At 36.5% G+C, this 14,867-nt stretch overlaps 2 pseudogenes; both read left to right on the top strand.

The window, feature by feature from the left end:
* The first annotated feature begins 3,234 nt into the window (after positions 1-3,234).
* LOC126935182 (olfactory receptor 52J3-like) lies at positions 3,235-4,169 on the top strand (annotated as a pseudogene).
* Positions 4,170-4,834: 665 nt separating this feature from the next.
* LOC126936481 (olfactory receptor 52E1-like) lies at positions 4,835-14,390 on the top strand (annotated as a pseudogene).
* The last annotated feature ends 477 nt before the right edge of the window (positions 14,391-14,867 follow it).

Genomic DNA, 14,867 nt, shown 5'->3' with positions numbered 1-14,867 from the left:
GGTCTCTATTCCTATTAAGTTTAGGAAAAGGGCAAAATCCCCATGTTGGTATGGTGGCAACTGTGTGCACAGAGCATCAAAATAGCTTTACAGAATTATTTCTGGGACCTATCATTGAATAATCACAATAAAGTTTCCTCAGTAACACATTATCACAAGACAGCATGGAATCTGTGAATTTCTGAAACATTTTAACAACTGCTTATGTTTCTGCCTTGCCAGTGGATTGGAAACATAAAGTTTTACTTACGAAACAAATTTTAAAAACCTACATTTGCTTCAATATTGCTTGTTCCAGGTGTGCCTATTGCTTAAACGTCTGAGAAAGCACATACATTTTTTCAAATTTAATAGTAACAGTGTCACATACATGTTAAGTTAAAATATCAGGGGTACAGTTAATATCAACCTTCCTTAATCCCAACCAACCTAATCTTCAGTTCTACTCCCTGAATACATTCACTATGAAATCTTCTAGATATATATTCTGGTATTTAATTATACATTAATTTACGATGGGTTTATTTAAAAATCTGGTGATTCATTCTGTTCAAACAGGATTTATTAATTACCTGCTATATACATGATAATTTAGATTAATTATATTAATATTCACTCAGACTCCCCAACTCCCCTTTTTCCTTTCTCTCTCACTCTCACTCTCTCATATATATATGTGTGTGTATATGTGTATATATATGTGTGTGTATATGTATATATACACACACATATATACACATTTCATATATTTTCCTACAATTAAGCAATAAGTATTATTTTTATTGCTTTACTACTTTTGTTATTGTATTAACATAGTGTTACTTTGTATTAATATAGTGTTAATTTTTACTTATTATGTTAAAGAGATATTTCAACTTACACTGTAAATTATGAATACTATCAATAATTTTTTTTCCTTTGGCTTTTGTATATTTCACAACTCTAAATATAGTACTTCATGTTATTTTATTTTTACGTATTTTAAAATTCATTTTTATTAACTTAAGGCCAGTAAGATGAGTCCTGCTAGAAAAGAGATAAGAGGCTTTATCTTATCTGATAACCATGATATCTTAATAAATTATTGGTGAGTGCTAAAGCATTGATGTGGGAAAGGGGAATACATCCATTGGTCATTGAGGACCTAAATCTGCAATATTATAACATCTCATAAATTCAGACATAACATTTACTCAAGAGATTCAGTTTGCTTCATGTGAATATGTTTTGGGAGCATTATTTTTGTGTCTCTGACTTCCTATTTACAATGTATGTGTCAGAAGAGAGGATGGGAAGGGATGTCTACTTCTGCTCTTGTCCCTGTATCCCTGGTGTAGAAAATGGGATCTTTCCAAGGAGACTCTGAGAAGTTATTCCTGGTTGATAGAAGAAATTTGAGTTGGCTGTAATTCTAGACATGACCCATAGGGCCCTAAATACTTACAGAGTAAAACTCTCTTCCCTTTAGTAGATATGCTAGAGCTCCCTGTTGGAGGTGAGTTTCTCATTAAATATGTCATAGATATGTACAGTGATCAGAGTCTCTTGTCTAACAGCTAAGGAACAGGCTACAGCTGAACATATTAAGCTGATATTCGATATCTCACTATTATAGAAAGATTTCCTGACAGAAAGAGGTCTTAATGGATCAGGCTGAAACACTTAAATTTTTAAAGTAACCATTTGCAAAGGGAACTTTAAGTTGTGGTATAAATGAAAATTTCCACTTCCAGGGATAATCGTGTATTAAGGCATAATTTTTAATAAAAGCAACCACAATGATAATAGTAAACAATGTTATCAGAGGACCAGAGATACATGCAGATTTATACATTTGATTGCAAAGAGGGTGGTAAAAAAAATAAGAATACAGGATATGAACTTTATATAATCTCACACAATTTACTGGCTAGGAAAACTATATTTTTAATGGTTTTTAAAAACTATATTTTTAAAATACTTTTCAAAATTTGGACTTTCCCTTGTTATTTTTCTCTGGACTCAAAAACTGTATTTTCAATAGTTTTCAAAAACTGTATTTTTAAAGTATTTTTCAAAATTCCAACTTTCCCCTCTTATTTTTCTCTGGACTCAATTAGATTCAAGACAGACCTTCCTCCCTTCCTTTTTTCTCTTTTTTTATTTCTTTCTTCTACTTTTCTTTTAAAAATAGTTTTCTTCTTTCTTGCCATTTCTTTCTATACCCCTCCATTTTTTCCTTCTTTTTGCAATAGTCCTATGTTATCTTTTCTTTCTGGAAGGAAGAAGGAAGGAAGGAAAGAAGGGAGGGAGGGAGGGAGAGAAAGGGAAGATCAGAGATGCAGTGTGGGAAATCAGTAACATGGATCTTTTTAGCCTGGTGCCAACCACTGTCATTGCCTTTTTAAAATTTCTCTCAAGTTTCCTTATTTCAACAAACCCCTTTATTTCCCCACTCCCAACAGTATTAGATACAATTAATATTCCTGGGAATTTATCAGCCAGTGGAAAAGTTGGTCTTATTTATAAATTATGTTCTCACCAGAAGACTACTGGCAAAAACACACATTTCTCTTCTGGGGGTGATTTCCAGCTGCAGTGTTTTTCACCTTTGTGCAACTATTTTCACATCTAAAGTATGACATAATACAGTGTGTCTATGGGGTATAGGAATAAACATATAAAGAGCAAATTAATAAAGCATAAGTTTTTATTTTGGGTATGGTTTTCTAAATATGCACCATGGAAATTACTGATACCAAATAAGCCGGTTTAAGAGTTCTGCTAGATTTTCTGTCACTCTTCATGGCTAGTTACCCTTAGGTTTTTGTATATATTGTCATGTTTGGTGGGCAGGTATCAGTGTCTGTCTTTCTGTGATTTTGTACATTGACCTGTATAATTAAGGTCTGTTTTGTCTTCAAAAAAGACTGACATCTCACTATAACATAACCTTCATTTTTGAAATTCATTCCAGGTTTTGTATGGGGTTTGAACAAATAAGTAAATTATTGTCCAGAACCTCAGAGGAAGACTCAGGTCTCCCTCCGAGTCATAAAGCTAATTTGTCTTCCAGTCGAAGAATGCTCAGTCCGTGTCTAGATCTGACTTTGTACTCCAGCTTTGGCATTAGCTTTCTAATAATAAAACCAGACATAAAATTAAGCTTATTGGAGAGGTTTTGAGCTAAACATTTATAAATTTAAATTTTCCTTCTACGGGTGGTCAGCTACTGCTTTTGTCATTAATGGCAAGATGTTCCACACCAACACCACCATTTTCTACCCAGATACCTTTTTTCTGACAGGCATCCCAGGACTTGAGGCTTTCCATGGCTGGATTTCCCTGCCCTTTTGCTCTGTTTACTTAATGGCTCTGCTGGGCAATGCTACAAATCTACTGGCAATCTGGTCCGAGCATACTCTTTGGGACCCTATGTTCTACTTTCTAGCCATCTTATCAGCCATAGACCTAGCCCTCTCAACATCCTCAGTGCCTCGTATGTTAGGTATCTTCTGGTTTGATGCACATAAAATTGGCTTTGGAGCCTGTGTAGTCCAGATGTTTCTGATACACATCTTCACAGGAATGGAGTCCACTGTGCTACTGGCAACGGTCTTTGACGGCTATGTAGCCATCTGTACACCACTCCACTATACCTCTATTCTGACACCCCGAGTGTTGGCAGGCATTGGTGTGGGCATTATATTGCACCCAGTCCTGCTCATGTTGCCCATTGTCTACCTAAACCATCATCTGCCCTTCTGTGAGGCTCGGATTATTGCCCACACCTGCTGTGAGCACACGGGCATTGCAAGTTGGCCTGTGCTAGCATTCACCTCAATGTGATTTATGGGCTTTTTGTGGCTTCTTTTCTTATTTTGGATGTGACACTTGTTGGAATCTCCTAAACCTGCATTCTCCAAGCTGTTTTCCACCTCCCATCTCAAGAAGCTTGTCATAAAGCACTGAGCACGTGTGGCGCACATGTTGGGGTGATGTGTGTTTTCTATACACCCTCTCTCTTCTCCTTCTTCACCCATCGATTTGGCAAAAAAATTCCCCATTATGTCCACATTACTGTTGCCAACCTCTATGTGGTCATTCCACCTGCCCTCAATCCTATTATCTATGGTGTGAGAACCAAGCAGATTCATGAGCATGTGGTCCATACTTTCACCTCAAGGTAAGGTCTCTTATTTCTTTACTTCTTGAGGGTGTGGATATGGCTGACAAAAGTCAATTTTGAGATTTCACTAGATAATTGTTTTGTAAATGAATTTCATATCAAGAGATTCTGCAAATCGTAAAGGAATAAAATTTGCACTTATCCTGTGTAAACTAAAATAATTCAAAGATTCTTAAAGTACAACTCTGCATGACAAGAATTACTAGGTATATTATTAGGAACAGTGAATGATGGGTTGGATTGCCTGTAAATCAACCTTTGTGAGTGAACATTTTGATAGCTCCCTCTCGGATCTGTTTGGTCTTCACTCCACAGACAATAGGGTTAAGCAGGGGTGGAACAAGCAGGTAAAAGTTGGACAGAAGAATGTGTACATAAGGAGCAACACTGAAGCCAAACCTGTGTATAAAAGATATTAAAAATGTGAGAATATAGAACTGGAGAAAGACAAAGATGTGAGTTGTGCACGTGTTGAATGCCTTGAATCATGCCTCCTTCTGTGGCAATTTGAAGACAGCCTGGAAGATAAAGGCATAGGACAAGAAAATGAAGATCACATCAAATCCAAGGACTGAGAAACCCACAAGCAGTCCATAAGCTTTATCGGCTCTGACATTTTCTGCAGCCAGCTTTACCACAGCCACGTGCTCACAGTAGGAATGAGAGATGGCTGCGGCATGGAAATGCTTCAGGCACAACTTAATTAGAAGTGGACACATGATGATGATAACAGATGCTGGAATGGTCACCACCATAATGATGCTGATGAGCACCTTCATAGTGAGGATAGCAGAGTGTCTCAGGGGTACACAGATAGCCACATATCAGTCAAAAGCCATGGCCAGGAGAATGCCAGACTCCATGCACTGGAAAGTGTGAGTAAAATACATTTGAATTAGACAGGGGTCAAAGTAAATCTCCCTTGATTGCAGCCAAAAGATCATGAGCATTTTCGGAGTAATGCATAAGGTCAGGCGTAGGTCAGTAGCTGCCAACACAGCTAAAAAGATATACATGGGCTCATGGATACCACGCTCAGTGTGGATGATAGTGATGAGTAGGACATTTCCAACAGCAGACAAGATAAAAGACATGAAGAATGGAATTCCAGTCCAGGCTGCACTGATTCAAGGCCCGGAATTCCAATCAGTATGAAAATAGATGACTTGAAGAAGGTGCCATTGGTTAGTGAACATTACCACACACCTATTAAGTAACCAAACAATGTTAATAATTTCGAAGAAATGTTTTTAAATATTTTTAAACACTTTCATATGTAACCAATTATAATATTTGTAAAAATTACTCATGATACATACTTTTAGTTGCTGTGTTTATAAAAATGAAGGGAGCATTATTTATTTACCCAATCCAACATGCCTGAACCATACTGTTACCTCTCTTTATACACTCAGAGGGATACAGCACAGGGAAGACTCCAAATCAAAGTAAAATATTTATTGTGAACATTTTTTCTCTCTTGGGCTCCCACTTTTTCATTATCCTAGTAAAGAATAGATATAAATCTTCAGGTGGTTTTCCCTTTCATCTAGATTAGAATCATTCTGAGATAAACATCTACTTTTTTTCTTCTTATCCAGCATCCAAAGGATAGTCCACTTCTAATCTTATTTTATTTGTTTCATTATTTTTAATTAGACTTGAAGATTGGAGGGATTTGCTACTCAGGAGGTTGAGGCAGGAGAATCGCTTGAATCTGGGAGGCAGAAGTTGCAGTGAGCTGAGATGGCGCCTCTGTACTCCAGCCTGGGCAACAACAGCTAGACTCTGTTTCAAAAATATTAAATAAATTAATCAATCAATCAATAAAAAATAATGGCAACCCAAAATGCCCATGATACTCACATAATATTCATAATATTCATTACATAGCAGGTGTCACCAGAATGGAATAATCAAGTGGCTTTTAAAAGATACCTGGTAATCTCAACACTTGCCCACTGGTTCAAGCCAGAATGAAACTGTACCTCTATAGCATTATATTTAAAATATCAACAATGACAACAGCTGGTATTACTACGTCAATAGTAGTATTAAGGGCTTTGCATGAATTACATGCATTTCTCATGCAATTATAAAGAGCAACTGAACTGAAAGTGTTGTTATTACCGTAACATTTTCTCTCTGTTAAATTAAATAGCTTGGTCATGGATCTAGAAATTTAAAACAAGTTATGTCTGACACTGTTGTCTATGCAGTTAAGAGATACTATATATTTTCTGCTCACTACTGGCTTAAATTCAACAGATTTCAGTTAGGTGAGGAGGAACAAAAACTAGGACAGATATCCCTCATTGCATCAGCAGTTATTTATATGCTCTTTCCTCATCACGTTCCTTACTATTACACAGTATTACTCGTATATTTAATGTATTTCATAAAAATCCTTCCTCTTTTTCATTATCTCCTCTGTCAGAGTAAGGAACAGACCACTGTCTCTCTAATCATAGCATGTTGAATATCTGAGTGCCTCTTCTACTTAATGCGAAAACAACCATGTTAATCTTAGTTTCAGAAAAGAGAAGTATAAGTATTTGTGTTGGGATATCCTGCAAGTGTAGTTCAGGTCGGCAAGTACCTTGATTGCAATAGGGTTTATAATAGTCAAGACACTTCCCTTAGGAGTCTGGCAGTACCCTAGAGACAGAATATTTCTGTCTTTCCAAAGTTATACATCTCATACGAGACCTCAATTTTCTCTTTACTTACTGAGCTTCTAATAAAACCAAAATCAAAACAAAGCAATAACACCGACAAAATTTAGGAAATGAGAAAATGGGCAAAGGAGAAGCAATTAAAAAAAATTAAAAATTGAAATAATAAATAGCTTATCCTCAGTATTAATAACAGAAGAAGGTCTACCCCACATCCATGAGGAATTTTTCCATGAATCTACAAAAGGGCACAGCATAAATATTTTACACATATTCAAACTTGAAATTGCCTTACTTAAATATCTTAATGACCGTAGGCGCCTTCCAATGCAGTAGAAATCTTAAGCCTGGTGTTAATTAAACTCCATTAATAATTAATTCATTTATTCACTATATAATTATTTGACAATAGATGAGTGCCAGGCACTCCTCTAGGCATGGTTTAAATGCCAGTGAAGCAGAAAGCTAAGACCTCTGCCTCTATGCCACTCAAATTCTCAAATATATCTCTAGTATTAATTCCAAGTTATATTTTAATGCTCAATGAAGCAATATTTTGCTTTTATTCATTATATTTTTAATCATAAACACCTCCCTTAATTCATTGTATTATTTAATTCCAATTAATAATTGAACATCTTTCAAGACTCATTCCAAACCTTCTTCCGCAAAGCATATCATGTCTCTTTATAACCTTTTTTTATTTTATTTTATTTTATTTTATTATTTTATTTATTTATTTTTTTTAAGTGATACTCTTCCTTGTCCACGTACTCCAATTTTAATGTAGGGAATTTTCTTAGATATGCATTCGTTTATGGTCCACTTTGCTCACCATAGCCCTCCCTTTCCCTTCACCCAAGATAAGTGTCATGAGTATAGGAAATTTGCTTCATCCCTTGCTGTATTCTTTTTTTTTTTTATTATTGTTTTTAATATAATTTGTTTTTAGTTTGACCCAAGTCTTTTTTTTAGTTTTGTATTTGAAATGCTTTTTCCTATTTCTTTTATTATTATTATTATTAAACTTTAAGTTCTAGGGTACATGTGCATAACGTGCAGGTTTGTTACATATGTATACTAGTGCCACGTTGGTGTGCTGCACCCATCAACTCGTCAGCACCCATCAACTCGTCATTTACATCAGGTATAACTCCCAATGTAATCCCTCCCCCCTCCCCCCTCCCCATGATAGGCCCTGGTGTGTGATGTTCCCCTTCCCGAGTCCAGGAGATCTCATTGTTCAGTCCTCACCTATGAGTGAGAACATGCAGTGTTTGGTTTTCTGTTCCTGTGATAGTTTGCTAAGAATGATGGTTTCCAGCTGCATCCATGTCCCTACAAAGGACACAAACTCATCCTTTTTTATGGCTGCATAGTATTCCATGGTGTATATGTGCCACATTTTCTTAATCCAGTCTGTCACTGATGAACATTTGGGTTGATTCCAAGTCTTTGCTATTGTGAATAGTGCTGCAATAAACATACGTGTGCATGTGTCTTTATAGCAGCATGATTTATAATCCTTTGGGTATATACCCAGTAATGGGATGGCTGGGTCATATGGTACATCTAGATCTAGATCCTTGAAGAATCGCCATACTGTTTTCCATAATGGTTGAACTAGTTTGCAGTCCCACCAATAGTGTAAAAGTGTTCCTATTTCTCCACATCCTCTCCAGCACCTGTTGTTTCCTGACTTTTCTAACTGGTGTGAGATGGTATCTCATTGTGGTTTTGATTTGCATTTCTCTGATGGCCAGTGATGATGAGCATTTTTTCATATGTCTGTTGGCTGTATGAATGTCTTCTTTTGAGAAATGTCTGTTCATATCCTTTGCCCACTTTTGGATGGGGTTGTTTGTTTTTTTCTTGTAAATTTGTTTGAGTTCTTTGTAGGTTCTGGATATTAGCCCTTTGTTAGATGAGTAGATTGCAAAAATTTTCTCCCATTCTGTAGGTTGCCTGTTCACTCTGATGGTAGTTTCTTTTGCTGTGCAGAAGCTCTTCAGTTTAATGAGATCCCATTTGTCAATTTTGGCTTTTGTTGCTGTTGCTTTTGGTGTTTTAGACATGAAGTCTTTACTCATGCCTATGTCCTGAATGGTACTACCTAGGTTTTCTTCTAGGGTTTTTATGGTATTAGGTCTAACATTTAAGTCTCTAATCCATCTTGAATTAATTTTTGTATAAGGAGTAAGGAAAGGATCCAGTTTCAGCTTTCTACTTATGGCTAGCCAATTTTCCCAGCACCATTTATTAAATAGGGAATCATTTCCCCATTTCTTGTTTCTCTCAGATTTGTCAAAGATCCGTTGGCTGTAGATGTGTGGTATTATTTCTGAGGACTCTGTTGTGTTCCATTGGTCTATATCTCTGTTTTGGTACCAGTACCATGCTGTTTTGGTTACTGTAGCCTTGTAGTATAGTTTGAAGTCAGGTAGCGTGATGCCTCCAGCTTTGTTCTTTTGACTTAGGATTGTCTTGGCGATGCGGGCTCTTTTTTTGTTCCATATGAACTTTAAAGCAGTCTTTTCCAATTCTGTGAAGAAACTCAATGGTAGCTTGATGAGGATGGCATTGTATCTATAAATTACCTTGGGCAGTATGGCCATTTTCACGATATTGATTCTTCCTATCCATAGGCATGGTATGTTCTTCCATTTGTTTGTGTCCTCTTTTATTTCACTGAGCAGTGGTTTGTAGTTCTCCTTGAAGAGGTCCTTTACATCCCTTGTAAGTTGGATTCCTAGGTATTTTATTCTCTTTGAAGCAATTGTGAATGGAAGTTCATTCCTGATTTGGCTCTCTGTTTGTCTGTTACTGGTGTATAAGAATGCTTGTGATTTTTGCACATTAATTTTGTATTCTGAGACTTTGCTGAAGTTGCTTATCAGCTTAAGGAGATTTTAGGCTGAGACAATGGGGTTTTCTAAATATACAATCATGTCATCTGCAAACAGGGACAATTTGACTTCTTCTTTTCCTAACTGAATACCCTTGATTTCTTTCTCTTGCCTGATTGCCCTAGCCAGAACTTCCAACACTATGTTGAATAGGAGTGGTGAGAGAGGGCATCCCTGTCTTGTGCCAGTTTTCAAGGGGAATGCTTCCAGTTTTTGCCCATTATTGGCTGTGGGTTTGTCATAAATAACTCTTGTTATTTTGAGATACGTTCCATCAATACCAAATTTGTTGAGAATTTTTAGCATGAAGGGCTGTTGAATTTTGTCGAAGGCCTTTTCTGCATCTATTGAGATAATCATGTGGTTTTTGTCTTTGGTTCTGTTTATATGCTGGATTACATTTATTGATTTTCGTATGTTGAACCAGACTTGCATCGCAGGGATGAAGCCCACTTGATCATGGTGGATAAGCTTTTTGATGTGCTGCTGGATTCAGTTTGCCAGTATTTTATTGAGGATTTTTGCATTAGTGTTCATCAGGGATATTGGTCTAAAATTCTCTTTTTTTTGTGTCTCTGTTAGGCTTTGGTATCAGGATGATGTTGGCCTCTTAAAATGAGTTAGGGAGGATTCCCTCTTTTTCTATTGATTGGAATAGTTTCAGAAGGAAGGGTACCAACTCCTCCTGTACCTCTGGTAGAATTCGGCTGTGAATCCATCTGGTCCTGGACTTTTTTTGGTTGGTAGGCTATTAATTATTGCCTCAATTTCAGAGTCTGCTATTGGTCTATTCAGGGATTCAACTTCTTCCTGGTTTAGTCTTGGGAGAGTGTAAGTGTCCAGGAAATTATCCATTTCTTCTAGGTTTTCTAGTTTATTTGCATAGAGGTGTTTATAGTATTCTCTGATGGTAGTTTGTATTTCTGTGGAGTCGGCGGTGATATCCCCTTTATCATTTTTTATTGCATCTATTTGATTCTTCTCTCTTTTCTTCTTTATTAGTCTTGCTAGTGGTCTATCAATTTTGTTGATCTTTTCAAAAGACCAGCTCCTGAATTCATTGATTTTTTGGAGGGTTTTTTGTGTCTCTATCTCCTTCAGTTCTGCTCTGATCTTAGTTATTTCTTGCCTTCTGTTAGCTTTTGAATGTGTTTGCTCTTGCTTCTCTAGTTCTTTTCATTGTGATGTTAGAGTGTCAATTTTAGATCTTTCCTGCTTTCTCTTGTGGGCATTTAGTGCTATAAATTTCCCTCTACACACTGCTTTAAATGTGTCCCAGAGATTCTGGTATGTTGTATCTTTGTTCTCATTGGTTTCAAAGAACATCTTTTTTTCTGCCTTCATTTTGTTATATACCCAGTAGTCATTCAGGAGCAGGTTGTTCAGTTTTCATGTAGTTGAGTGGTTTTGATTGAGTTTCTTAGTCCTGAGTTCTAGTTTGATTGCACTGTGGTCTGAGAGACAGTTTGTTATAATTTCTGTTCTTGTACATTTGCTGAGGAGTGCTTTACTTCCAACTATGTGGTCAGTTTTAGAATGTGGTGCTGAGAAGAATGTATATTCTGTTGATTTGGGGTGGAGAGTTCTGTAGATGTCTATTAGGTCCGCTCGGTGCAGAGTTGAGTTCAATTCCTGGATATCCTTATTGACTTTCTGTCTCATTGATCTGTCTAATGTTGACCATGGGGTGTTAAAGTCTCCCATTATTATTGTATGGGAGTCTAAGTCTCTTTGTAAGTCTCCAAGGACTTGCTTTATGAAGCTGAGTGCTCCTGTATTGGGCACATATATGTTTAGGATAGTTAGCTCTTCCTGTTGAATTGATCCCTTTACCATTATGTAATGGCCTTCTTTGTCTCTTTTGATCTTTGATGGTTTAAAGTCTGTTTTATCAGAGACTAGTATTGCAACCCCTGCTTTTTTTGTTCTCCATTTGCTTGGTAGATCTTCCTCCATCCCTTTATTTTGAGCCTATGTATGTCTCGGCATGTGAGATGGGTCTCCTGAATTCAGCAGACTGATGGGTCTTGACTCTTTATCCAGTTTGCCAGTCTGTGTCTTTTAATTGGAGCATTTAGTCCATTTACATTTAAGGTTAAGATTGTTATGTGTGAACTTGATCCTGCCATTATGATATTCACTGGTTATTTTGCTTGTAAGTTGATGCAGTTTCTTCCTAGCCTCAATGGTCTTTACATTTTGGCATGTTTTTGCAATGGCTGGTACCGGTTGTTCCTTTCCATGTTGAGTGCTTCCTTCAGGGTCTCTTGTAAGGCAGGCCTAGTGGTGACAAAATCTCTAAGCATTTGCTTATCTGTAAAGGATTTTATTTCTCCTTCACTTATGAAACTTAGTTTGGCTGGATATGAAATTCTGGGTTGAAAATTCTTTTCTTTAAGAATGTTGAATATTGGCCCCCACTCTCTTCTGGCTTGGAGAGTTTCTGCTGAGAGATCTGCTGTTAGTCTGATGGGCTTCCCTTTGTGGGTAACCTGACCTTTCTCTCTGGCTGCCCTTAAGATTTTTTCCTTCATTTCAACTTTGGTGAATCTGGCAATTATGTGTCTTGGAGTTGCTCTTCTCAAGGAGTATCCTTGTGGTGTTCTCTGTATTTCCTGGATTTGAATGTTGGCCTGCCCTACTAGGTTGGGGAAGTTCTTCTGGAACTAAAATGAGAACTGTCATATGATCCAGCAGTCCCACTGTTGGGAAATGGTAGAAGACGAGCAACCATGAACAGATGTTTAAGCCAATCAGAAATATAAAGTCTGATCTTTTTGGCATAGAATGTAAAATAGAATTAACACTGATTCTACAAATATACTAGATTTTACTTCAATTAAGCTTGTAACTCTTTTGTTATTTTTGTTTTGAATATTTCTACCGATGCATTAAAATACTCTACCACACATTCATAATGAAAACTTAACTCCACCTAAAATGATTAAATCCAATTAATTCATTAAGAAACAGAGTTAGCCTGGAAAAGCTACTGCTAATGTTGCCATGAACCAAATTCTTATAATTTCATATTTTTCCCCTCTGCAATTTTCAACTATCAATTGTAAAATGTAATGGTAAGGTCATCTCAACTATATCAATTAAATTCATCATGCATTTGTATTTCCCAGCTTTGAAACTGTCTCCTGTAACAGCAATGATGTCATCTCTGGTAAAAGGTATAACTCTTATTTTAATGGTTTTCTGCACTTCGTTTGGAACTTTTAAAATTATTTTATTACCTCCACAGGCTACAGCAATTCATTACAGGATGGACGTTACTTGGGATAGGAAGAAAAATACACATTTGAAATCCCAAAGAAACCATATATTGTATTTTGATTATTTAAATTTCTAAGCTCTATAAAACTTCTTTAAGAAAAGTAACAATGAATAATGCCTGTCTATACACCAAATATCTTACCATTTACCTGATATTCTATTTGTCCTTGATAGTTACAAATTTATTTAACTATGTTGTCTATTTGAATGAAAATAAGTGTAATATATAAGATTAGCTTTATTGAAATTAAACAATAAAGATGTAGTTAAGTTTTCATAAAATTCATGTAGTTATGTCTTGATGGGCTTGGTTATTAGAAAAAAGGAAAACATATTTTTGTATTATTTGGTAAGAAATCAGTAACATTGTATTCTAAGATCTGAAGCCTCTTAATAAGTGAGGATTCTGCTCTATGAGATGTGCAGCTGTAAAAGGGCCTCAGAAGCACGGTCACTCTTAATGACACATAGTTTCATCCCCACTTTTTTTTCCTTTTGGAAATTCCAGGACACATGTGGATTGGCTTTCCATTTTGTGTTGTATGTTTAACTTCACTATTAGAAAATACTGCACTTATTTTTATGATTTAGAATGAAAACAATTTGCATGAACCCATGTTCTACTTCTTGGCTATTCTTTCATCTATTGCCCTGGGCCTGTCCATATCCACCATCTCCAAGATGCCTGTCATCTTCTAGTTCAAGCTGAGAGAAACCACTTTTGAGGCCTGTCTAATCCAGATGTTCTTTATCCACCTGTGAACTGATGTGGAGTCAGCTGTGCTTGTTGTCATGGCCTATGATCGCTATGTGGCCATCTGTAACCTTCTTTGCTACACATTGGTGCTGACAAACAAGGCAGTGTCAGTTATAGCACTGGTCATCCTTCTGAGACCCTTAGCCATTGCCATACCCTTTGTTCTACTCATCCTAAGACTGCCCTTCTGTAGACACCAAATCAACCCCCTCATCTACTATGAGAATATGAGCATCAAGCTCCTGCCCTGTACCAGTATCAAGGTCAACATTATCTATGGTTTGTGTGTCTTCTCTATCCTAGTGTTTGACATCATAGCCATTGTCCTTTCCCATGTCCAGATACTCTGTGCTGTCTTTCACCCACCCTCCAGGGATGCCCGACTCAAGGCACTCAGTACCTGTGGCTCCCATGTCTGTGTCATGCTGGTCTATGCACCAGCGTTTTTCTCCATCATGACTCACTGGTTTGGCCAAAATTTCCCTCAATTCATCTATATTTTTCTTGCCAATTTTTATGTTGTAATCCCACCTGCTCTCAATGGGGTCAGACCTAAGAAGATCAGAGAGGGGACAAATAGAGCTTTCAGAAATAAATTATGAAATTTAGACTACAGTGATTAAGAGTATTGAGTAGGAAAGTGTGAAATTTATTCTATACTCTCAAAGTCACAACACTATTACAATATCTGGGGAAGATGGTGTTCAATGTATAGATTTATAGAGTCATTTACTTATATTAGTGAGGAAAATAAACCAATATTTTATATCAGCATAGTTTCTACAATGTACCATAAATGTCAACAATTATGTGATAAATAAAGTAGCATTTACATGAAAATACATGTGAAATTGATAAAAAGTGACTACTACTAATAATAACAAACATTTATTCAATACACATTATAAACCAGGTACGGTTTTTGTAACTTGGTAAGTATTAACTCACTAAAACCTTATAACATCAGTAAAAAGTAATTTAAAGTCTTAACACCTCCTTTTTATAGATGAGTATATTGAGGCAATGATGATATGGTATAAAGCACAGTGTCTACAGAGGGAAATGGGCAGATGAACAGA

The sequence above is a fragment of the Macaca thibetana genome, chromosome 14 (assembly GCF_024542745.1).
Source record: "Macaca thibetana thibetana isolate TM-01 chromosome 14, ASM2454274v1, whole genome shotgun sequence".
Lineage (NCBI taxonomy): Eukaryota > Metazoa > Chordata > Mammalia > Primates > Cercopithecidae > Macaca > Macaca thibetana.
The sequence above is the reverse complement of the archived record's forward strand: the minus strand, read 5'-3'. Positions and strand labels throughout refer to the sequence as shown.